Consider the following 26,847-nt stretch of genomic DNA (forward strand, 5'->3'; position numbering starts at 1 on the left):
TGATCTAGTAGGGAATTTCTGTATTGAGCAAAAGGTAGAAAGGTGCTTCCAGGAACATGGACCCTGCAGAGTGCTGCCAGCCTTCAAATCCACCTGTGTTTTCAAGCAGGCTCCCTATCCTTCACTCAGCTCCATCTAACTCTACCTATACCACAACAGCTTGAAAATGAGCAGGAGACATGGGGTAACAGAGCTGTTCACAGACCCTGTGTGAACAAACAGTCTGCCACAAGTACAGCATAATTTACTGAGAGCAAAAGCCTTTAAGGAAAAAAAGGATTCAATGAACTGTCTGTAGCTGTGTGTAGGCTTGTATAGCATCTGTCTGTCTTCCATGTGGTGATCCTGCATGTTCACAGTGTCCTAAAGCACTTGCACAGCAGCTAGGATGCAGGCAGCAGTGTCATACTCACCAGTCACTTCTGTCTTGTCTGCTGTCAAGGAAAAGGTTTTTCCTCTGTGCAGGACCCTTTTGTAACCTTCCTTCCCCTTCAGGAGTGAGAATCACTCCTGAGATGCTTAGTGACACTGTCCTCTGTAGAGGCCAAACATCTGTGTCACAGCTTGGGAGAAGTTCTGATGCAAGTGCATTTTCCCTTCCTGTTTATTTTGATGGCATTTATGCTATTGCCAAGGTGAAAGGAGTCATCCTCACTTTTTTTCCTTTGGTTTATTTAGCTAGTCCCTACTTTTGCTGAACAGACTATTAACTTATGCAGTAACGTCACTTCCCTGACTAGATTGCATCCGCTCTTCATAAAATCATTGCATATCATTGTTATTAGATTATAAAACACTGGCTTCTTGCTCAACACCAGCATGTCCAGAGAAAAGACTCAACCTGCATATATTGAGACAAATTCCTTCCTGTGAAGTCTCACCATCTGTGGTTCATACTCTTAAACTGTCTGACCTTTGCAAATCAAAAAGAGCCAAGAAGTCAAACCATGATCTGCAAAACGCTCCAGATGCTTTCTTTGTTTTCAGTGGGAGTCACAACCCATCTACCTGGTGTGTTGCAGGAAAGAAAAGGGCACACTTTCACATCACTTTGCTAGAAACTATCCTTTGGCTGGAATGCAGGAGAGAGCCTTTTGTGTTGTTACGTCCTATGAATTAAAAATGAAAGAGGAAATATAAGGGTTGCTGCAGTAAAACCTTTCTATTCAGGACAGCACAGAAATATACATGGAAAGCTGTTAAATTTTGTTTGCTTGTACCAAAATAGATTAAATCTAATGACATTATGGCTGGAACAAATTTAGGATTTTTTGAGATAAGAGAAGAAAGGGGGGAGTGAGAATGACTCTGAGTCATAGATGAGCCCTGATCTCAGAGGATGTGCACAGGCAATACTTTCATTGATCTCAGCAGAGATCATCACTTGCATAACAACTTCCGAATCAGGCCCATTTTGAGTGCTGAGTCAGCCTAGGGCTCAAATTTAGTTATTCTATCAAGCAGTTAGTTTGGAAAGTGTGGGAAGGTATTTTTTTGCTTGTAAATGTTGGGGCTTTTGATAAACCCCTCCCCACCCTAACATTTAAAAAGTGATAATGAAAAACAAAGTAAAAAAGTTGGCATGGAAATTAAGGCAGAAGAAGATGATTATTCACTTAATTCATTTCTCAGTGTTTGCAGAGAAATAGAAGCCTCCTGACATTACTGAGATGCTGATATTCTAAAGAGTGTTTCATGAAGAGTTGCTAGCATTATCAAAGCTTCTTTGCAATAATATTTTTTTTTCTTCAATGTTAAAATCAAAAGGTCTTGTGTTTGTCTGAGAAGAGAAGATGATGTGGGCAAAAGTGCATATCTGTCTAGATACATTTCCTTACTTAGATCAACAAATACTTGAAATTTCTTATAGGGACCTGCATTATTTCCATATGCACACTCGGTCCTTGGCTGTTTCCCTAGGAATCATCATGAGCTTAGAGTTTGTGGCTGCCAGAGCTTTATGTCTCTGGGTCCTTCTGGATTCTGTGTGGCTTGTATCCCACAAAGGATTTTACCTGAAAAGCTGCTATAAAGAGTGGGTGTGTTTAGCACAAATATATGTCTGACACATCTATCTATATATCAGTCGAAGGAATGATGTTGCTATTTTCTTTAATGGTAAATAAATGCTACAGATTGAAAGAACAGTTTCACAATGTAGAGGTTTCTGTAATATGCTTCTGGAATAAGAACGTGCACATGATCAATCAGAAAAATGCAGTTGGTCCTTTTACATCCATTAGGAAGGAGAGGAGTGTGTATTCTCCAAGCTTCCTTCATGAATATTTAATAGGAGATTAGATCATTAGAGTTTGTCACTTTCAAGCCATTGATCTGAATCAGATTTGCAACTGTGATACATTGTTAAAATTATAATAGGCTGACACACACACACACACACAGAGTTGTCCTAAAGGTAAAAGGCAGGGTAAAAAAAAGGGCAAAGGCTGAATATTGATTAGGGCATTTGAAATGCAAAGCAGGAATAACGCTGATTTAAGAACAGGGGTTTTTTTTTGGAAACTCATCCCAATAAGCAAGAGATGGAACTGGTGAATAAAGTCATGTATACTATGTGAAATCAGCTGTCCAGTGAAGATAATATGCTTACAAAATCATTATGGTTGGATCCTGCTAATGCCTTGATTCTATGACAACAATTTCAATCACTGGAAAATTACTCTATTATTTGTTTCTGATTTGCCTAATTTTTCATAATGACTGCAAGCTGGTTCCATGGAAATGTAATAACTGTTCAACCTACTAGAGCATAGAGATGGACAGGAACATAACATTTGCAGAGAAGAGGTTTGCTTTTTTCATGAAATCTGATATTTAAGACTAAGGTATACTTGTAGTCATGTTATGTTTGCTGCTGAGAAAGCATAAGAAGTCTTGCAATTTACTAAAATCACCTGTCTCCTGTGTTACTTACATCTCTGGACTACACACTTCTGCCTGCAAGTCTGACCTAGGTTCTCACATCCTTGGGTTCTCACATCCTTGCATGCATTTGATGCATTTGTGTTGTGGTGTGTTGCAATGTCCGGTTTTAAACTTCCGGGGCCCTTCCCATGTGTACCTATCCCTTCTCCCTTCCCCCTCACCCCTTGCTGAGTGTGCCCTGTCAATCAGGCTAACATACCAGCAAGGCGTCGTGTGATTCGTCGATTTCAAAGGATGCTCCTCAGGCCTGGGGGTCATTGGCCTGTCTAAGTGTCATCCTCCCTTGAGACCCTGCCCCCTTCACCTGGTTGGTAACTCACCTGTCCCCTCCCCTTCCCCTGTCCCCGAGCTTATAAGGTTAATGAGACCATGCGGCCGGTATTCTGTTACCAGCAGTGGCCCAGTGCAGACCTCTGTACTCTTGGAATAAACATCTGGCTACCTTCTAGCAGAATCCATTCCCTTTCTCTCTACCATCGCCAGAAGCTCTCTCCTGAGGAGAACGGAGTCCTGTCTTGTGCCCCGCTGCACTCTGCCGCCAGCCAAGGTATCTCTGGGGTAAAACACCGCAGTGCTGCCTGTGGCCCAGCAGCGAAGGTCAGAACTGGCCTGGGCACCATCTAACTGGTTATATTGGGATACATACTCCAATACATTTGCACTCTTTTTTTTTTTTTTTTTTTTTTTTTTTTTTTTTTTTCTGTTTGGATATGTATAAATTTGTGTGAGTATCACTCAGATTAGCCTGCTGCTCAAAGGTCAGAGTCTTCTGCCACCCATTTTGCATGGGAACAACTCTCATGTGGACACTGCATTATTTATGTCAAAAGTGCTTTCTGGAAGTCAGCTGAAATAAAGGATGAGTGAATTTAAACAATGGGAACATAACCATGACGTGTTCTTGACAAGCCAGTAAGCACATTTTCTACAGGAATGAACCAATATAGTGTGAGTAGAAAAAGTCCTCCACTGGAATAGGTCATGCAATATTTACACAAAATTCAGACGAAAAATTCAGCAGAAAAAAACATATATTTTTTTATTTTAAAAGAAAAATTAATGAAATTGTTACTTTTTCAGTTTTAAGCAAAGTCCTTTGGAGGAAAGGGAATTTTCTTCTGCAGAGCTGCTTTTGCAGAAGTCTGTAGTGATGGCACATTTTCCCATTTGTAGACCATCAGACTGTCCTGGTGTCAGGCACAATCTTACTACACTTGTTTGGGAACCTAATTCATTTTATTCCCCTGTATGGGAAGGACACCTTTCCTTAACAGCTTAACTGCTCTTTTGGGAAAGACAACCTTATGCTGGCTCACAGACAAATAGAATCCTCTCCATTGCAATTGTTTTCCTTACGCATTTGGGTCCTTCAGAAATGTTATGTGAGCTAAAACCACCTCCTTCTATGCAAATTTTAGGAGATGTTGCTAAATGGCTTATTTTGATATTACCTGAAGATCATTTCTCTTTCCCTTCTTTGGCACAGTCACCATGATAAGAAATTTTAGGTAAATGCCCTCACCACCTCAACATGCTGGGAGGTGAAGAATTTCTCTGAGTGTCATCTGAAAGGCAAATCTAGTCTTATGCCTGGTTTATGATAAATCCTTAAATATATTAGGGGTTTTAATACATAACTTTTTTTTATCCTCTAAGTCTAATGTCTTAAGCCTAAGAAATAAATAATGTTTCTTTAGTAATTTTAGTGGTGTCCTGAGCATTTGACAGGCATTTCCTTCCTAATTGTAAAAGAGATGATGAAGAGGCTAAGTGGAAAAGTGAAAGTATGTGTTCAAACCTCTTCAGCTCCCCAAAGATAAGAAAACCCATGAGGGGAAAGAAGAAGTGCTTGAAAGAAACACAAGTACCAACAGCTGCATCAGAAAGAACACCACAAAACTGTATTGCCAGAAACCCAGTAAACATGCTAGAAGTTGTTCAAGAGCAAATTGTCATGCTAAGTGGATATTTCTGGGTTGATTACCTGGTTCTGTCATAGTGATATTAATCTACCATATTATAGTGCCTCTTTATTAGAAAGCAGTTGATAGCACTTGCAAACTCAGATTTTGTGTCTCCTTATGATTACTCAGTGCCATTTCTATCTTATGAAAAATCATTATTCATTATTTACTTTCTCTTGCAAAGCAGGCATATACCTCCAAAACCAAACTATTTTCCTAAGATTCCAAAAGGGCATTGGCAACTCATTTCAAAGTCATACAGATGCTGAGCACAGTTTGCTCACAAGCTGACACAAAGCAGCACATGGTTTGACAACAGTGCAGTCACAGTGTGCTCTTAATGGCTTGCCTTAGTCATACAGCACCAATGTATTCTTAATTACCACTAAGTCTGTTGTTACTAAACCAGCACCATTCTGCCCTTTTCTGGCTCCTTGATTGTGATACATCTCTTTTTATTGCACAAATAATCAAAGCGTAGCAAGTGACAACACAAATAATACTGGGTTACTGACACCCAGAGTGTTCATGCTGCACTGTTCAAGTCTTCTAAATCTTCCAGCAATTGTTCTGCAGGTACTCAGACAGAAGATAAATCCTCCTTGGTGCCTTGTAAGAATTCATGTGCATAGAAGCAAAGAGCCTCCTGGGTCACACTTGCCATTGCAGTTCTCTCCATACTTTCTCTTCTAGCCCTGCTGTTTAGAAGTTCTGCAGTTCTGAAAACACAACCAGTGTGCACCAACACTAAATTGCCAAGGAAGAGCATCTGTAAGAGCATTAGTGCTGTAGTTTCATAGGAAGTACTGATTCTCCTGCCTCTTCTTCCTGCAGCAAAAAGCCACTCATGCCCTCCTTCCCAGGGGAGGCAGCAGTACAGTCACAGAGTTTGAGGACAGCGACATCCACGCAGGAAGGCCAAGGCACTTCCGATATCCCCTGAAGGTTTTGGGGAATGGGTGAGCTTAGACTTCCTTCTGAAAGATTATAGACAACAGAGTACCGTGTTACCTTCACTTTGGCTGGTAATTGAAAGGGCAGGGGACATTCCCAATCCCTGAGGACAAGGGGCATGCAACAACATCCATTTGCAGAAATAAGTCCTCCCCTCCTTGCTCTGGTGTGGTCTCATCCCTACTATTTATTTGTGACAGGCTCTGGATCTTATAATACTCTATCAATGACAGTTTCAAATGTTTAACTGTGGAACACAAGGAAGACTGGCTCAGTCACATGAGTGCCAGCCCAGGGAGTCCACAAGGATCCCAGCAGAATATCTGGGCTGGGAGCTGGTGGGGTGGCAGAGATGATTTTGATACACTTTTGCAGGACAGACACAGTCGTGGCATGGATTTTGATGTGAGAATCTTTAAACTCCTGAAGGGGCTTGGTCAAAAAAGAAGGATGAAGAGGAAAGATAAAAAATATTTTGTCATCGTTGAATGCCCTTCCTGTGAACACAGGATCTGACGGGACAAAGAGCGAGTCTGCTCTTCTCAGGCTCTCTTGTAAAAGATGTTTGATCTAGAATCACTATCAAAATTCCAAATCCTCACTCACAATTGTATAAAGCACACTCCAACAAGCTACAGTTTTATAAAAGGCCTAGAAGGTCATGACCATGAGGCATCATGGAAAGGTGTGACAATATCACAGTATCACACAGAAAGGTGTGACAGTATCTATCACTGCCAATGTCATAGATTCTTGCAACTGAAAGAGATTTATTTTTGAGATGGAAATCCCAGCTGATGAGAGAAAATTGATATTGCCCATTGCCACCAGGAAAGATAAGAAAATTCTAGAAAATTCTAGAAAGAAAATTCTATCTGTTTCTTTTCTTCTGATATTGCTACTCACAAATCTGGCAATCAGCTCTGCCCTATGTGGGCCACCCTGGCACCTGGCAGAGGTCAGTGTCATTAGAAACACTGTTTGCATCTATGACTTACTATTTTGGCTGTGGCCTTTCTCCACTATTTTTAAGCAAGGAAGAAAAAAAAATCTAAAATTCCGATAGAATTTACATAAAGGGTGAGAAGCAGCATCATTTAGCTCACCATTGTGATAGAGATCAATAAGGTGTTTAGGAGGATCCTGGAAGAACTGAGAGAGTTTTACTGGAGAACTTTAGAGATCTACTGGACTTGCAGATCACACCATGTCTTTATTTTCCCCACTCTCTTTCTTAGAACACTGATTTATCTTATCTGCAAGCAAATAATATGATGTGATGACAACTCTATAAAAGTTTTCATTGTCTCTTATTTAGCATCTGTGAAATTTCATGTGTTTCTGCCACCTCTAAGCTATTACTATTCCAGAAATGAGATAAAGCATGATTCCTAAAAGAGAAGAGATGCAATTTATTTCTATGTAGACTCAAATTACATATCCTGTTTTTCAAATAAACCCTTTCTGGCTCACAGTTTTACCTCAAAACCTCTCCAGGACTTGAAACCCAAGTTCATTCAACTTTATTATGACGCAGTGGCTCTCTTTAGCAATCAGCTTTCATTTACCTCAGCAGGATTAAGTGAATCCATTATTTTCAGCTAACATGCAGTGGCCTTCCTTGATCCTTTGTACAACTCTGTTTTTTTTTTTTTCTTTCCTTAAAAAAGAAAAAGAACTCTTGTATCTCTCGCACTTCTCCATTTAAAATAAAAAGCAGTGGAAAGGAGTTAGGGGCCAGTGTTGGAAATAAACACATCAATATTTAGTTACAGGGAAATAAAAGTCAAATTGGAAAGAAGAAAAGACCTATGTGTCACTGTTAAATGGTGAGGTGGTGATTTCTGTCAGAAAGTCTTGCTTGCATTTCAGCTTCTAGGAGGCTTATAAATAAAGTTGCTCACCCACAGTTTGCTCACTTTTGTTTGTTTCCACCCCTTGCAGATGACCATGACTGTAAATCATGTTGCTCAGTCTCACGGCAGGCTGCCTCCAAAGGGTAGTTCTGCCTCCCTGCCTGCTCCCTGTCCTTCTCATTCCCCTATGGCAGCATGAAGAATCTGGTGTCTGGACAGCCAGCTGAGTCAGATTGCTCTTCTGGCTCATAAAATAATATTGGGATTTTACTATTTTTTCTTTTAAATGTGGGAGGAAATTTCAGATGGCTAAACTTTTGCAAAATCCCCAGTATCAGAAGTGGACAGACAATTTTCTTGTTTGCTGCTCATTATGTCGATATTGTCCAAAAACTTCAGGTGAACTCAGCTCTCTAAAAGTTACATGCAAAGATCCCAGGGCCTTAAGCACAAGGGCCTCCAAGGCTCCTCTCCTTCCCAGCTGTTAGCATCCTCTCCCAAAGACAATTATTCTCATGCCTCCACTAAGGCTGCTTTCCTCCAGGACCTTAATGAAGATGAAATTCAGGACCACAACCTCATGCACTGGGGACTTGCCATGCACTTTTCCTGTGGGAATATTTATGCTGCCCAGCACTGCTCTGTACAGCAGCACCTGCAAAAGCCTTGAATAATCTGGCTCTGGTCTATTGGTCAGCCTTGTGCTTCCCCCAGATTAATTAGTCCTGCTGCAAAGTAAGATGAATTGCCTGAGGCACGGTGCCAGGCTGCAGCGCTGTGTGTCCTGAGCTAACTCGCGGTGTGACACAGCCCTGTCTAGACACACCAGCCTGGACAGGGCAGGTTCTGGCACCTCTGCATGATGTAAACAGCCAGTTCCTGTCAGCCAAAACATAGAGTATTTCTGATGCAGCAATCAGGTCACAGAATGAGGAGAGGAGAGTGTCATGTCAGCTCTTTTCAGATGTGCATCCTCCCTTAGCCAGCGTAGCTGGGATGGATGACTGGTGGTGCCTGGTGGCTCTTTTCCCCAGTTATAGCTACAAGACCCCAGGAGAAAAGGTTAGGTTTGGGAATGAGCATGAGGAAACCTTCAATTTTTTTACTGATTACATCTTATCTAAATGCAAGGGAAATTAATGCCCTATTGTGGCTAGAGTTTCCACACCACTGGAACCATTTGTCCGCAAATGGAGCTAGTTGAGACTCTTTCTAAATACTGAATTCGTGCTGCTTGTGCCATTCATACTTTTCATTGTTGTGATTCTGGTTCAAAAATTTTATGTCCTAAGCAATTCTGAGAGAACTGCTACTTCAAACAGGGGTATGGGCACTCTGTCAAGCTCTAGGAATAGAAAAGAAGAAAATCCAAGTTTTGGTCATAATCATTCAAAGTGATTTAAGACAAAATGGAGAACAGTAGCCCTCTAAACTGTTGGTGCTAATGAATATGTATTGCAGCCAGATGAAGATTTGTGGCCAGAGTGTATATGACATATTTTGCAGAAGGTACTGCCAAGCTTGAGAACCTAAAAAAGCACTGGTTTAATCAAGGCCTACAATAGGGGCAAGTCAGTATCTTGTTTCTTTTATGATTTACAAGTCCATCAAGTCAAACCTACCACAGTTAAAAAGTAGTAGGAAAATTTTGGAGTTTTTTTATTTTGTCATTGCTCTTCAAAATCCGACCTGACAGGAAAAGCTGTCTATCACTTGTTTGACTGTTAGACAAAAAATGTACATTTCATATCTAACTTCTCATGAGTGCTTCATTATTCAAGGACAAGTAAAAGGACATTTTGTATATAAAAAGTTATGCATAAGAAGGAGTCCTTCAGTGTCAGTTCATTCCTTCCGACATGTGGATGAGGCATGACAGCTAACTCTATTCTTCTTCTCCCTTGTCAGCACCATGACCTGTTGGATTCCCTAAGTTGGAAGAGAAGACTCAGGATGACTCTGCCTTCAAAAGCATTGGGTGTTGCTGCATAAGCTCAGCATGCTGCCCCAGAGAGCTGTGGAGAGAAACCATTTTTTTACCTGAGGCTTGGGAGTTTAGAGGTTTAGAGTTTCCTTATCTGAGGCCTAGAAGACAAGCTCAAATATTCTAAAAACCAGGAGTAATATAATGAGTTGAGCTCTAGAAGGGACAGAAAAGCTGCAAGAGTTTTCCTTCCCTCAGGTTTTTCTCTCTTCATCATTTCCTCCTGGCCTTCCAATGTCCCATCCACTCTTCCCCGTATAAAGGTAATATCATTGTGACAGGCCCAAACCAAGCATAGTAGGTGATCCCTTTTAGGTAAAAAATATAAAAATAAATGTTTTCAGCTTCACCATGGATGAAACCTCCCAGGCTGTGTTTAATTTTCTCACTGCTTACATCAGATGACTTCTGTACTTATAAGTATGTAGAAACAGCAATATATCAGTAAAAAAAACTTAATAAAGGTGTTGAGTGAGAGTGCTTGCTATGAAATCTGCTGATTATAAACACTTTATGTGTCTGAAATGAGAGCTTTGTGTCACAAAAGCCCTTGCAAATTTGTGTAACTGACCTCTACTGATATAGGGTGTGGATAGAGAAAAATTTAACAAAAATAGCAGATCAAACAGAGAAAAAATCCATGCTGTGGGGTACTGTATGAAAGGCTGCTAAGAGTTTGTAAGATTCTCAGACTAGTTATCTTATTGGATTCATCAGAACTGATAAACTCAGGACACCACAAACTTTCCATATTGGCCCAAGGCCACCAGCAACAACAGCTTGTATAAATCCGACTACATCCAAGAAGGATTTTATGTGCTCTGTTCAGAGAAAGAATATGGGATTATACATATGCTGATGAAACAAGGGACCCCTTGAGGGATTTGCTGTCTCTCTGCCTCTAAGTCCACAGCTGGGTCTGACCCCTGAGCTGCTGCTCCAGCTGGGCAGTGCTGAGAGAGACCAAATTATGTGAGGGAATAAGCACCATGGGGAGATAGTTTTCTGCTGTTAATAATGACAGCCTAATACTGTTGTTGTTGTTGTTCTTCTTCTTCTTCTTGCTATTATTATTCTGATACAGCTTTATTATTTAAGTATTGGTTGTGACATTTGTCTCCCTTGTCCTGATCCTGCCTGGGAAAACAGAACATGCAACACCTGTACCTTGGGTCAAACCCAATGAAGGAACAGCACAAGTAGAGTGAGCAGAGAGAAAAGTCACAGAATGGTGCATCTGAAACACCTAAAATCCCTTTCTGCCACCCTGAGCTCTTGAGTAATGTCATTATAGTCAATGTCAAGGACCTAAAATGATGAGATCAGTTTCTTCCCCAGTTACCACATCTCCATTCACACCATTGTGGATGGGAGAAGACATTCACAGAAGGTTTTCATATACACAGAAGATGTAGAAGAGTGAAAAATCTGAGCAAACAGGATGGTCATTTATAGTTTCTCCATCCTTTTTCCATGGACTTCAAACTTGGCTTCCCTCCACATTTCCCACCAGCCAGCCCTGACATATACATGCAATAAGATGTAGTAAGGTTCTGTGCAATAAGAATGCTGTAATTTGGGCCAGGGACTCAATATGAGATGAAACTGTTCTGTTCACAGGAAGACTTACAGGCCTGCACTGTCACTGATGACTCTGCGACTCATTTTTTCTATCCTTTGGTGGCCAATGCTGGCATCCAGTGCATACCTCAGCTCTAGAAGGTATAGGAGAAATTCTACTGTTATGATCTAGCCCTTGCTTTTGGGTAAGACAGCAGCAGATATCTATTTCCATTGTGTATTTATTGCTTTTGGAATGAGTTTGCTTCCCACTTTTGGCAACAGTGATAAAATCTGGACTATCTGAGAATATCTGGTGGGGGTAAACAAACTTATTCGCAAACTTGATTTTTAGGAAAAAGGTGGTCTCCTATGTTTTAAAAAATGTTGCATTAAAATGAACTCACCTTTAATTTTTCTATGAGTGATTGCTCTCAGTAGACTGTGAACTGCTGTCAAGTAATCAAATATTTGCGTACCTACTTAACAGACACCAGATTAATCTATAACTTGTATGATAGCATTTGAAAATGTGATAGTGGTTTGTGTCATGCATCTTGAACTGCTCTCAGGTCCCAAGTGCTGGAACCATGACATTCAAAGAATGTTTTCCTGATGAAATGTGTTAATACTTTACCATATGTAACCACTAGTGATGAATTACATTGGCATTCACTGTAAGAACATTAACCAAGATGAACCCATTTGGTGTTAATGTCAGTGTAATATATAGCTCCCTGGGTAACCCCTTGGAGCTTAACACTCATTTGGAAAACACTTTTTCTAAAGAGTTTTACACTACGTTTTTCTATTTTAGAATTAGCAGACAAGCCCTTTTGGATTATATTTTTCATTTCTGCCTCAATGCTGTGCTTGCTGGCTAACCTGCATTTCAGGACTGAAATCTCTGTTCTTGAGGGAAAGCTTGGATGTCAGGCTTACAATATATACCCTAAAGTCACACATATTGATGGGAATAAGGTTATCTCTTTTGAGCTGCTGCATACATTGCCGGGCTCATACATCCAAATATGTCTTCCATACTACTCATGCCTTTTCTTGTACTACTGTCTTCTAAATCATATTTTGTACATCCAAACAACAATTCATTACTTCATTACTCTCTAGTCCGTGTTCTCTCATCCATGTCAGCCACTTTGTCTAGTCCAGTGAAAGACTGTTTATCCTTTATTTCATCTATTGTTTGGAATGCATTTCTCAAAATGCAGGAAAAGCATCTCCACATGCTCTCCTTTCCTGCCACCACTGGAGGTTTGGGAACACCAGCAATCCATAGTCTGGTGTGCTGTGCATGGTATGTGGTGTAGTTGGTGTGACAGTAGCAAATTGCTGTGTTTGTGTTGCTGGGATATTGTGAGGTGATGCTGCAGGTTTTTTTTTTTTGTACTACCCAGGCAGTGAAGGAACAAAATTTCTATGCTGAAGCATAAATGCTCTTTAGTTTAGATTAATTCTTGTTGAACTCTGATCATAACACGGCCATTCAGAGATAATTGCTTGTTTATGAAGATGTTTTGGGACTGAGAAGTTAGCCTGATTTTAATCCATTCAGAGTGTTCTATTCACTACTAAATGTCAGCTAGTGATAGGTCAAATGCCAGATTTCATTTCAAAAAGAAAGTTAATATGACAAGATTTATTTTCCATAAGCCATGTTGATTGATATTAATTATATAACCATCCATTAACTCTCCTCAAATGATTGTTGCATTATATAGTTGGTGATCAACATTAGGATAGATCATCCTGTTTGTCCTTTTCAAAATGTCATGAAGTTTCTTTTCTTGAAGATTTCTGGGACATCTGATGAGTTCCAGGACTTTTTGAAAGTTGGCATTACTGGTCCAGAGAGCTTGAGCAGAATTTTAAAGAGAGGATTTCAAACTATGTCCACTTGTTAAAAAACTCTACAGAATATCATAGTTTTATTATGTATTTAACATTTCAAGGTGTTTCTATTGTAAAGGAATTTATTTTAGCATCATGATCTGGGTAATTAAAACCATTGCCTTTTCCCACACATACAAAAGAGAAATGTTTGCTGAACACTCCCATTTTTCTGCCTAATTATTAATTGCTTGTATAGCTTTCCTCTGCTAATGGACCTGTGCTCTCTCCCAGGGGCAATGAGCGCAGCTGACCAAAGACCTGCTAAATTAGATATTTCTTGAATACATTTGCAAGATCAAGGAAGAAACAACTAGGAACTGCTCCAAGGTTTCAGGATCTCCTCTAACTGGTCTTAATTATGAGCTGATAGGTCTTCATGCATTCATTGGCTTCCTCTAATAATGGTCTAGCTTCTAAATTATAGTATTAAAAACTTTGTCTTTCATTCCACATCCTATATACAGGTATTTTCATGGTTGCTTTCACTTTTCCTCTAAATCAGATTTTGGGTTCTCTTTAAACCAATGTAACATTACATCTGGATTCTAGATTTTGACTGTGGATAGACTTTTTTGAATATTAAATTAAATATTCTTCAGATTTTTCTGACATATTTAATTTTTGTTGTTTACTTTTAATGTTTATACCAACAGATTAGGCTTATAACTATTTTTAGCTTTGCAAACCCTTTTCTTAATGAACTGAATGTTACCTTTTTTTAAAATAACAAAATGTTTATGCTGTTGGCTGGCAAAATATTCTGTTTGGAATATAAGAAATGAAACCACTGATTTAATCAGATCTCTGATGAACTTTTTCCTTTACTACAACAGGTACACAAAATTAAATATAACATACCTGAAGTTAAATTTTTCATTCAGAAACTTCAGGAAATCGAGATAATCGATTTTAGTATTTCCAGTGTGAAATCCTCAGTATGTGTCAAATGATAATTTGTGAAACAACACAGTGATTTTCCTTTAATGATATCCTGAGAAGTGCAGTGTTTGACTAGGAAGATCAGTGCAGGTCAGAGCAATGTGTCCATCCCAATTCTTTTAGGAGAGAGGGACCCAGCAAACAAAGGGTACCTCTGGAGAAAAGCGAGGCACAGTGAGGAAGTGACTGAACCTGCATGAGATGACGTGGCTGCTGTTACGTAGGAAGAAAATTTTTAGTTCCCTTTACTATTTTTACATTAAGTTCCTTGAACAGATTAATTTTCATTTCATCTAAGACCTATTTTTGCCAGTTTCTCTTGAGTAGCGACAGGGATTCCAAGTACAGCATTAAGCAAATGGCATAAATACTCTACAAAATATTTTCACAAATATTTTAGATTCATTTTCCTCACAGCTTTCAGCAAGGTTTAAATATCAAACATTAAAATATTCAAAAGAAAAGATTCACTTAGAAGATTTGTCATTCTGTTGGCTGTGGTACATAAAAATAGAAGTGAATCAATGATTAGCACATTATGAACAGCACAAACTCGCAAAAAATACCAGAAAATAAATCCAAGAGCACAAATTAATTAACAAGTAAACTTAATAATAATTTTTATAGATAAAGATGTGCAGTAAGTTAAACCATGATGGTTCATTCACTACCAAAAGATCAAATAAGGGAAATAGTCTCACTGCTTCTCCAAATTGATTCATTAGTTTTCAGATAAAATAAAAAAAAAAGAAGAAAACCAAAAAGGCTGATGTACCAATGTACATTGTCTTCTCTTCTTTTCTAAAGGATTCCCCTGCGTAAGTCCATATATTAATATTATAAATGAACCGACAGAGGGGCAGATTGAGTCCAACCCAGGGACTGAGAGGTAGATTCTTTCTCTCATTTGATGCCACCTTCTTCTTGCATATAATATGAACAATTAATTCACAATGGTGGTACATGAATCCAAATTACTCTTGGTTTGATGTGCTGTCACCCATAAATGTTATTTTCTATATGGAGACTACAGATACTCTGATGATGCCAACCCAGAAACAGGATAACTACTTGGGATTACTTAGGGAGTCTTTCCATTGAGATTTTGTTCTTTCACCCTCCACTTCACCTGTTCTCCAAAAACACGACAGAGGCCAACAATGATCACTCTGGTCTTTGTCAGAATATCTGCATAGCAAAAAGTTGTTCAGAAAAAGTCTGAACTTGTATCATAATGCATGCAGCCAGCCGTGAACTTGCATCTTCCTTGACACGAAGGAAGGACAGATTTTTATTCCAAGGCATTCCATGGAAAAACACCACCCAGGACTCTGCTTTGACATATCAGAGCAACAAGTTGGCAAGGCAATGTCACATTTGTGTACACGTGAAACTGCAGTTGCCTCCAAGACTCTGCTCTAATATGAATTTGCAAGACATTATTTATTCTTTGCATTTATCTTTTGTTCTTTCTCCCTTTATGGAGCTATAGATATGTGTGGTTAAGAGTGGCAAGCTTTGCCATCACAGATATTGCCTCTGTCATTTTGTCAGAGATTTTGCTGAAGTGCCACTCTGTATATGATAATTCACAGAACTCATTTCTATCAATGTATCTGTAGTGAATACGAATTCACTAAGGTTTTCCTTGTTTGTTTTAGTTCTGTGATGCCAACTTCGTGACCTTCATTTTATTCTGAAATAATTTCAACCTACTCAGCCTTTGATCCAAATGCACAGACATGTTTTAACTGGACTTTTTTCAGTGTGTGAGTGTTGGAGCTGTAACAAAGAGCTGTCAGCTGTAAAAACAGGAATATTCCAGAGTTCAACGTCTTTTCTGAGAATATTTGAATGGGAAGATGACACTGTTCCACCTTTGAAAACTGCTTTTTACTTTGTGAAAGCTGGAAATAGCTTTTACCTTTTGCAACCTGTGACATGAGTGTTTTTCCATTTTTTGATGCAGCAATAGCTGTTTACACAGCTCTGTACATGGGTGCATTTGTAAGGCAGGAAGGGATGAGGTGGCTGTTAAACTGGGTGAACTTGTGGCTGAGAACTTTTATGAAAAAACACATGTAGGGTGCCTTCCAGAGTGAGAAAAGCCACAAACCCTGACCTAATATTTATTATAAAAATACAATCTGCCTTTGCTATCACACACTTTCAGAAATGCTGAGAGGATATATGGGGATGCGGTGGCTTGACAAGCCATGACTGGCTGTCAGGGAAAGGTGTTTTTTGAGTTTCAAAGAGTTGTTTTACCTCAGAGTCTGGGTCACAGGTATTTTTCTGGGAAGCCTACACTGCAGCAGAGAGCAAATATGTCCTTTTCATCTTTTCCTCAAGGGACTCACTTCAGATACAGGGTTTTTTTTTTTTTTGTTTTTTTTTTTGCCATGCATCTCTACAATGCTGTAGTTCATTTCAGGTCTCACTGAAAAGTACAATGGCTTGTATGAAGGTATTTGACTCACTCTTGATTTCTAGATTCCTCTGTGCCATTTTTGCCATTTTCTTTTGAACTAGACTTCTGTGGGAAGAAACAACTCCAGGACTTTCTGAACATCCCTGTAAGAGATAGAATCCTAATTAAATAAAACCCAAACAAGACCAAATCAACAACCTGACTAATTAGGTATGAAGATTCTTCAAGACTGGGGTTTTTACAGGGTCTGTGGTCTGACATACATGTCTTAAGAGAAGTGAACTTCACCATTAAGTATTTAGTTTGCAATTTATTAATTGCAAACAAAAGACATAACTTTAGTCCAGGATTTTGAAAATTGGCACTTAGAAAGTGCCAATTAACTACCCCAATTTTTAAACAAAATAATTTTTCAAGAAAGAGCTTACTTAGTTTTTTTCTTAAATTTTAGATTTCAAACTTGACAGATAAAATAACAAAAAAATGTCTCTTTCCCTTTTTGCAGAGTTTCACATAGGATTATTTCTAGAGTCTACCCTAAAGAATTAAATCTTATTTTTATATCAGATAACAGATAGTGAGATGCACTTTTGAAAGCAGACCTTAAGGAAGGAGAGAGAGCAAAGATGAAATGAAAGAGAAAGGCATGGTGGATAAGCAAAAGATAAAGTAGGATATGCAAAAAGAGTACTCTGGGCAGGAAATGTTGCAGATGAAAAGCAAAATATGAAGGTATAGAGAAATGAACTAAGAAATTAAAAGATAGAGGCTTGCACCAGTCAGACATGTAACTTTATCATGTGCCTAGGAAGTGGAAAACGAGTATAAAGCAGACAGATAAATTATATCTAATTCAGTGTTTCTCCAGTGCTGCCATCAAGCCCCTGACTATATTGTAATTATTCTGAAGAAGGGAAGTATTAAAATCCTTGGTCATTCATTGTAAAGGTGAAGTCTTTGTTCCCTATAATGCATTTATTTATATATTTATTTATTGCTTAGTTTTCTGAAAGGAGAAGGACAGGAGGCATTGGGCAGAAACTGATGCTCAAGAAGTTCCACCTGAATATGAACTTCTTCACTGTGTGGATGACTGCACAGAAACAGATTGCCAACGGATGTTGTAGAGTCTCCCTTACTGGAGGTATTCAAGACACACTCCTATGCCACATGTTCTGGTTTGACCCTGCTTGAGCAGGGAGACTGGACCAGAGGACTCTCTGTGGTCCTTTCCAACTGGACCTACTCTGTGATTCTGAATGGCAAAAGGAGAAGGAGGCAGAAAAGGGAAAGTGAAGGGGAAGGAGAAAGGGAAAAAAGGAAAAATACACAACCTAGAAATGTTTCACAGGCTTTTACTCTCAGGAGTGTGCTAAGTCTCTTTTGTAACAGTGTATATTTGTATATATATTCATATACATATATATATATATCTATATATGTTGGCACTCTGCAGAAAAGTTGAAGCCATTAGCTGTTACCTGACCAGCTGCCCCTGTGCACATCTGCATTGCTGTTAAACATGCATGTTTCAGGGTTACTGGTTGTATTTATTTCACAAATAGTTTAGTTCTACTGTATTGCCCAAATCTCTGTAATTTAATCCTTGTCTGACAACTATTCAAACAAAAAGAAGAGAGGGAAATCCTGAGGTGATTCAAATATCGACTTAGAGCAATCATCGTTTTGCATGCCGTCAATACTGACCTTTTCCATTTGGAAAACTTGAAGGGGAAAAGAAGAGCTGCTTTTTCCATTATACTTTAACTATTAAAGTAATATACACAGAGTGTTCTCATGTATGTGGGGAGTTTTAGTGAGAAACTGGGGACCAGTAAGAGTTTTACCTCTCACAGCATGTAGAAACTGTAAGATACTAAATTCCATGTCCACACATTTTTCATGCCCAGCTGCTTGATACTTTCTCTGTAGAAGGACTCTTGATGCTCAGAAACATTTTCTGTGGTGATTACAAATCGTCCCACCCCAAACCCCTGTTTTAGACAGTATATTACCACATCTCATGAGAGCAAGATTGGCACTGTGAATGATGACCCCTGAAAATACATGTAAAAAATACGTGGGGAAATTTTGTGTCTCAAAGAGATTTTCAGACTTACGCTACTGAGTTCCTAAGTGACTTTTATGTCCCTTACTTGCTTTGTCCCCTTCAAACATGCTTAAACACCAAGGTATAAAGACAGCTGTTGCAACCAGCAGTTATCACAAGATAGAGAGATGCCAGCTAGTTAAAGATATTTCTCTCATCAGGAAGATTTTGCTGGCTACCTTCCATTCATGACAACCTTAAATTTCCTGACCTGTGATAAGTCATCCTCCTAAGCAGGAGAAGACATTCGGTAGTAACAAAGAGATTATAATACATGGCATGGTGCTCTCCAAATTAATTATCTGCAATCTGCCCTTCACAATCACCAGGAAAAAAATGCTAGAAATATTTTGGCTGTGCTGGTCTGGATTTATGCCTGGTATGATTTTACTGGCATCAGGGAAAAAAGACTTATTTCCAGGTTAAATAACTTCTCTAAAGTTACATGATGGAAAGATCTGGCTGCAGACACCTATTGTTTGCAATAAAACCATTATCAATGAAATGTTAATGAGGGAAAGACTGGGCTGAGCTCTGTAGAAATGGGTTATCAGTACTAGTGGAAGGAGAATGTTTGTATGAGAGAGATAATCATTTACAGAAATGTCAGCATAAGTTTGTTCTTGCAGGAGGGAGCTTTTCATCTCTGAGGTAAAGACTATAGCAGCAGTAATGAATTAGATAGATAGATATCAGAGTAATGAATTGGACTATTCATATGTCTAAATATTAACTTTTCAAGTTTAATGTTTCATTTTTGAAATATTTTTGATTGTAGGGATTCTATTTGTGATTTAAGCTTTACATTTCAGAGACACTTTGGCTCATGATGTCTCACTTTCAGCAGCTCTGTAAATAAAAATGCAGTCTGCTCACCTTTAACATGCTAAAGAAGGTACATATTACAGCAAGTTTAAAATTAGCATCTTCAAAATTTTTTGTTGAAGCTACATCTGTTGTTTTCATTGTGAAGCTGAAGGCAGCATCACCTTGAATTTACTTACTTAATTATAATGCAGTCAGTGGAATGTCAGGAAGGGAAGGACCCCAAAGCTAGAACTAGGGGACTTTAGGGAGATAAAGAAGAAATGTGCTGCTCAGAGTGAAAATGACAAAGCTAAACCAGTGTGTACAGTACAGGTGAAAAGCAGCAATGCTGTCTGATTCTATTGATAGTATCTGAAAAACTACAGCTTTTGAAGAGAGAAATCAGATAGGTCTGGACCTTCTGTTAGAGGGAATAGTAGGACAGATAAACTAGCCAGCCTCGGGCCTTTATCAATCCAGCACTCTCATGTGGCTTGGGTGAAAAATACTGATAATAACTGCACTTCTGAGCTAGGGCAGAGACTTCTGAAGGATGGATAAAGGCTAATTCACCTCTTTACAGCAAAGACATGGGTTTACTCTTTTATATTCTGTGTTAAAGGAACATTGCATCTTTTTGTGGTGCTCAGACACAATATCCACTGCAGATCCCAACAGGCTCTCCCACGAGATAAGATCCAGTTCTATGTGCTACTTGCACAGTGTGAAAACATTCTCTGTACTATTTTTTAATGAAAGTTGCATTAAAAAAGTTCTCAAAATGGGTCCTCATAGCTACTGCAGGCCAGGAATTGCAGGCCAGGAATACAATTTTCCGTGTCCATTTTCTGCAACATCTAATTTAAAGAACTAAAATTGGCCTAAGGTAGGGGGCAGAGAGACTGCAGACCACAGAACAGAGTGTTAACACAGTATGTGTGCAGACCTAGGCACAGGTTCTTAACTGCTAATGGTACAGCTATCAGTGAAGAAATCAACATCTATGAAAAAACACAGGTTTTTGAGAAAAATACCTAAATCAAATCAAATGCTCAAGTAGAAATACCTGATCATGGACATTACATACTAATATAGAGGCAATCAAAGGAAACAGCCCATGTGACAAAGGAGAACATTCAGTGCTACGGTAGAATATTCCATTAATCATCACCAGTGAAAAAATCAATTTCTCTCAAGACACAAAGTAACAACTACAACAACAACAACAACAACAACAATAATAATAATAATATCAACAGAGTTAGTTCTTCAACTTTTATTTCCTATCTATGTTTCAAAGCAGTATTGCTTTGTACAGGTTAAAAATAAATTCAAAAATTGCCAAGAACTTTTAGCAAGCAGAAGACAGAGAAAGAAAAAGCAAGCTAGACACAGTCATAATCCTTACTAAGAACACAGTTTACAAGAACAAAAGGGCATACAAGTGAGCTATTCTTAATTATTTGTTTATGTACCAAAGTAAGAATCCAGGTGATTAGCAAGAAGATTTAGAATGTGAAGTGAGAAAGGAAGAATAAAAGAGAAATTGTTGTTGACAGAAGCTTGCTGGGAAGTTATGCAATGAGAATTCAAAACTTAATGTCAATAATTTGTTCCAAAAGAAGAATAGTTGAAATTTGGATGCATTTTTTCCCCTTCTCGTAGGCTGTTTTCTCTTACAGAATCCTGGATGGTTTAGGATCATAAGTCCACCAAAATTTTGAGGATTAACATTATAATCACTGAAACAGTACAGACTTAAAGTACATTTGTTCCTGACTTTCTGACCCCTCATAGACATAAGTGATCATGTGTAATGTGTTGGGGAAAAAAAAAATTTCTCAGTTTCATGGACTGCAACCTACAGGGCATCTGTTGATTACAAACCACAAACCACCCCTGAACAGTAATTTTTGAATACAGCCTGTTCTGTAGGCTGTATGAGGTAACTAAATTTTAGCTACAAATTGGCAGACATTCTTTCTTGTAGGGAAAGAATTAATCACTCACCTAAAAATTCACAGTTGACTAAGTGCTGGAGATGATGATCATGTGGTTATACTTATTTAATCCAAATAAATTGTGATGCCCTTCACTTAAGAAGGAGTCAGGACAAGACATGGTTAGTCACTGGCTGCCAAATCAACTGTGTTCCAAAGGTGCCATGAGAGGTGAGTGGCCAATGTTATTGCAAGGCTGCTTCATATCACCTGTGAAAGTTCAGAGCTACTGGGGAATCTCCCTGGTGAGGAAGGAAAATGTCACGCACCTCTTCAGGAAGAAAGGCACAACAGACTTGGGAATTACAGGCTGGTCAGCCTAATTTCAGTTCCTAGGAAGAACGTAGAGCAAATCCCCCTGGAAATAATACCCAGGCTTCTGAAGAAGACTGGGAACCAGTGAGTGACTTGGAATAGTCAACATTGATTTATCTTAGGAATAAAAATGCAAAATCTTACTCAAGTGATGGAATAACCTCATGGAGCAGAATGGCTAGAAAGCCTTGTAGTCCTAATGGTCAACAGTATAGTCTGGTTATGAATCAGGAGTGTGGCTTTGCCATGGCAAAGATAACCACACCTCAAAGTGAACTATTGGGGCTGCAGGTGGCAGGTTGAGACAAAGGACCACTCTTCTCTTCAGCAGCCTGAACAGAGTGCTGAAGTACTCTAACCATTTTTGGGTACTCTGGCAGGAAAGACCCTCATATATTGAAGCAAGTACAATGGATGGATACCAAGATGCTAAGAGGAAAGCAAGATGAATGAAGAAAGACAGACAGAAATGGGTTTGTGTAGTAGAAATATCTAAGAATCTGGAACTGTCTTGAACTGTCTTCATCTACCTACTGTTGGTGTTTATAGAAAGTGGAGTAAAACAAAAAGCAGATCCAATTGTAAGGTAGAAACTGTCAATTAGTTGTTAGAAAGGATATCACACTACAGCTAGGCAAACACCACAAGTTGTTCAGAGAGGTTATGGGAAGTATATCCTGAGTTATTTAAAGTTTAATTAGACAAGGGTATAATTTAACTCTGCAGGTGAATCTTATTTTAAATTTAGCCTCTTTTTAAGTGGGGAGGTGAGCTGGGTGATCTCCAGAAATCAGTTACATATTATGTGATTATATGATTATATTTCTTTGCAGTTATCCAACTTGTGGCACAGTCAGAAACAGGATAACTTCATTTTTAGTAGAAAATTACTTTCTTCAGTCGGCATCTTAAATGCTGAGAGTTCCTAAGGAAAAGAGACATTCAGTTCCCTGTAGAGCTAAAAAACTAATAATCTGACTACTTTAACAGAAATCCTTATGGAGTGAAGCTGGGAGAAGTGTGAACATAGACTGTTCACACCAAAGAGGCTGGATTATGGGACGGAACATAAATTCCCATATCCAGATTGTCCTCCAGGATGGCAAACCTGAGGACCTTAAATCAGAAATTTGTCCCCAGGCTTGGGAAACAGTACTGACATCCTGACCACTGACTAATTCAGAGACTGAGAACCCTCTTGGAACTGATGTAAGCATGGGCTGCTATAAATTATTTCTGCACAGAATCATCTCTGAAGACATTGTAACTCTACATTTAGAAGGCATGTGTGAGTATTACCATTTTCCTAAGATGAAAACTCAAGAATTCTCAACCTCAAAGGGTTGGATGAATGTAGAGAGTGCAGAATGTATCAGGCACTAACAAACAATGGCCCGTAGACAGTGTGTGGGGGACAGCTGTCCCATCCCCTTTGGATTTTAGGGTCCTCCTCCTCCAGGTCTCTGCTCTGCAGTCTGTTTTGAATGACATGCACGATGCACCTCTTCATTTTTCTAGGCAAAATAATCCTGGGATATATTTTCCATGTACTGGGGCAAGGCTAAGCCCCATTCTGTTCTAGTGGCACAGACTGTTTAGGTTATCATAGGAAGAGCCCTTTAGGGACTCCACTTGGTGTTGTGGTGTATGCACCTCTGATCCATGTCCTTTCTGCAGCAGGACTTCTGCACCTGAAGGGCTCCAGCTGATGCTGCTTTCCCAGATAACTTAATGCAGGTTAAACTTCACATTTTTTATCCATACCAAGGCCACAGGGAAATCTTGAGACCTCTTGCTCCTCATCTTCCTGAAGTTAGCTGTCCACAACCAAAGCAGAAGCAAGCTTTGTAAGGAATTGTTTTAAAGATTGCTTTGTATATTTGAGGGCAAAGTACGGAGTGGAGTCTACTAGCTACTACTTTAATTTCTTTGATAGTGCATACCTTCAAAGAAATTAAACATCCAAGAACTTGCTCTTCTTCATATTCATTTTGATTTTTAAAGTAATAAATTTTTAACATTTGTTCCTTTTGATCTTTTTTTTTTCTTTTTTTTTTTTTTGGAACAAGTTTATGCAAGCTTAGACACTGTCCTGGGAAAAATTTGCATTGTGTTTAAATATTTCCTCCAAAATATGTCTCTTTTTTTGGCCAATCCTATCTGAAGTGTCAGCTAGGCACAGGGATCAAAACCAGAATACTAGGGAAGGCTACGATAAAAAGAAATAAATATGCAGTTGTAGCTTCCCAAGAAAAAATTCGCACTGCAGCTTTAGGGTTCCCTTAGATGAAGATTGCGTTTCTGTCTATTTCTACCTTATTTTGATATTAGAGATCACTATCAAACAGTGAGGCATTTCATTTCTACTGAGGGGATATATCCTTAAGACCTGGGAATCTGAAAATTCCAGCACTGTCCACTGTCTAAAATGAGATCTCCAATACAATAGGATGCTCCATTAAGCTGTTCAGTGCTCTTTAAAACTTATGGACCAGGGTAATTTATGGGGAAGAAATTCTTAATATTGCCCAACATTAACCAAAAGCACATGAGGCTGTACAGGACAGAGAGCAAAGAGCCTGACACCCTTGTTTCTCCAAGAGATTTTGTTATGAACAGCCAATCCAACAATGGAAACAAGAGCCAAAGAAGTGGTGGCAAACAATTGTTAAGATTTAAAAAATCTTAGAATATAGAATATCTGAAGTTTGAAGGGACCCATAGGGATCATTGAGTCCAAAAACATCTTTTGTCATGACTTTCACAGTAGAAATGGAACAGTTTGATGGTTCAGATCTTCTCACCTCACACCTAGAAAGACAAGTCCCCTTCAGCCTGATTTCTCAAACCTCCTGCTTTCTGTGAAGTTGTGTTGCTCAACCCTACATTTTACCACACTACAGTCTGAAGGATGGTGCATCAAAAGTAAAAGACATTTGCAAGGAAAATTGTACAGAGTAAAGCTTTAGGGATGCTTCATAGCTTACAACATTTTTTAGTAAAACTTCAAAATAGGAAAAAAGCCAACCATATTGAGCTTGTGCTGAATTACTTTTTTGCTGATATTAAGAAAATATTGGACTAAATGTGTTATCTGCATAGGTTAATGTAGCAACGTTTTTCACATGGAATCTAAGCTAGGCAACTTGAATTGACTAGGAGAGTCTGCTTTTTCCTTTGTGTTATTCTCAGTGAAGAGTATTATCTTATTTCTTAAGCTTAAAAATTATAATGAGCAGGATAATGTGTGGGGAAGTATTCTCATATGTTGAATGGTATTTTTTAACTGCGGGGACCCCATTGTCATTGATAAGAAAAGTGCAGATAAACCCCTGTTGATTGGAGACTATGCTGGTGTCAGTGGTTTTCAAGTATATCATGCAGTCATGTAAGAAGATTCTATTATCTCATAGAGTGCCAAATGGGGATTAAATCTTGACACTGAAAATCCTCAGGGAAATGGCTCCTACTGCAAAATAATGAGTCTACTCATACTTGAATGTCTCCTGTTTCAACAGGGAAAAAAGCCTAGAAAAAATGAACTTACAGTCCACCATTTAGAGTCGAGTGATTGCTACCTTCCCAGCGTCCACCTGAACATATTAAGTGTGATATATAAGAGACAAAGTTAGTGATCTAACAAATCTTGCTACATCAGGGAATGTGCTTGAGGAGCACGGGCTCATGTAGGCTACCCATGGCTTTGATGTTCTTGATTCACTGACATAACCAGTGGAAGTCCTGAGTCCAGCTATTTTAAGATGTTTGCTTCCTCCTGCACACACAAAGAATGACCCTTGGCTCATTCCTGTTGCTCTCCCTGCAGACCAGGCATGAGAGAGCCCTGCAGAGTGCTGGGACTGCTGCACCCAGGAGGATGAGGTAATAGAATTGCTCTTTTAATGACTGTTTGCAAAGGATTTACTGTACCACTTACCATGTGCAGTGGTTCATTCTAAATACTACCCAGCACATCTTTTCCAGTCTTTGAATAACTGCTAATCCCAAAATATGAATATGGTGTACAGTTCTCTGAATTTCAATTTTGGAAATAGTCAAGTTAGCAAGGTTCAGTAGAACCAGTTGTGCACAAATGCAGAGACAGCTTTCCTCATCTCATGCTTTGCCCTACAAACCACAGGAGGCAGTTCAGTGCGAGTGCAAGCTAACCATATGGCAGCAGGTTAAGTGCAGGCAGCCCATCCCTCTCTTTCAAGCACCAGGAGACCTGGGACTTCCAGCAGACATTGGAACAAGTACGAGAAAAAAATGCCATAGGACACTTACCCTGCCCCTACCAAGCTGTCCCTCACATTAACCTGGACACTGGACAGAGATTCAGTAATCTCTCTACCTCTTTCCTGTTCCCAAATGTAGAATCAATGCCCATCTATTGCCAGAAAATCAATCCCATTCTATTGCCTGAAACTATCATGGTCTGGAGAGCCAGAGCCTTTGAAAGACAAATGCTCTTGACCATAAGTTTTCAGAAGGAAAAAGGCAGGACAATGAACACAAATCTGTGGCATGGGACAGGTGCAGCTAGAGTAGGGCACATATTTGGAAGACTTATATAATATCCTAAGTTGGAAGGGACCCACAAGGATCATAAAAGTCCAACTCCTGGCTCTGCACAGAACATCCCCAGGAACTACATCATATGCCTGAGAGAATTCTCCAAATTCTTCTTGAATTCTGTCAGGCTTGGTGCTGTAACCACTTCCCTGGAGAGCCAGGGTTTGTCCACCCTCTGGGTGAAGAATCTTTTCCTCATATCCAACCTAACCTTCCCCTGACAGCTTCATTCTGTTCTTTGAGACCTATCACTAGAGAGGAGAGATCCGTGCTTGTCCCTCTGCTTCCCCCTGTGAGGATGCTGCAGATTTTGATGACCTTTCCACTTAGTCTGCAAAGAAAAGCCTATACCAAATACTGAACTCCAGACTTTACATTCCATGATCACTTTTATCTAACTATAGGAAAGAAGAATAAAGAAAGCACAAAAATAAAGATCTGAAACTTGTAGGAAAAAAAATCTCCACAAACCAACCATAATGATTAAAATGGAGA

Source organism: Zonotrichia leucophrys, chromosome 2, assembly GCF_028769735.1.
Source record: "Zonotrichia leucophrys gambelii isolate GWCS_2022_RI chromosome 2, RI_Zleu_2.0, whole genome shotgun sequence".
NCBI classification, from domain to species: domain Eukaryota; kingdom Metazoa; phylum Chordata; class Aves; order Passeriformes; family Passerellidae; genus Zonotrichia; species Zonotrichia leucophrys.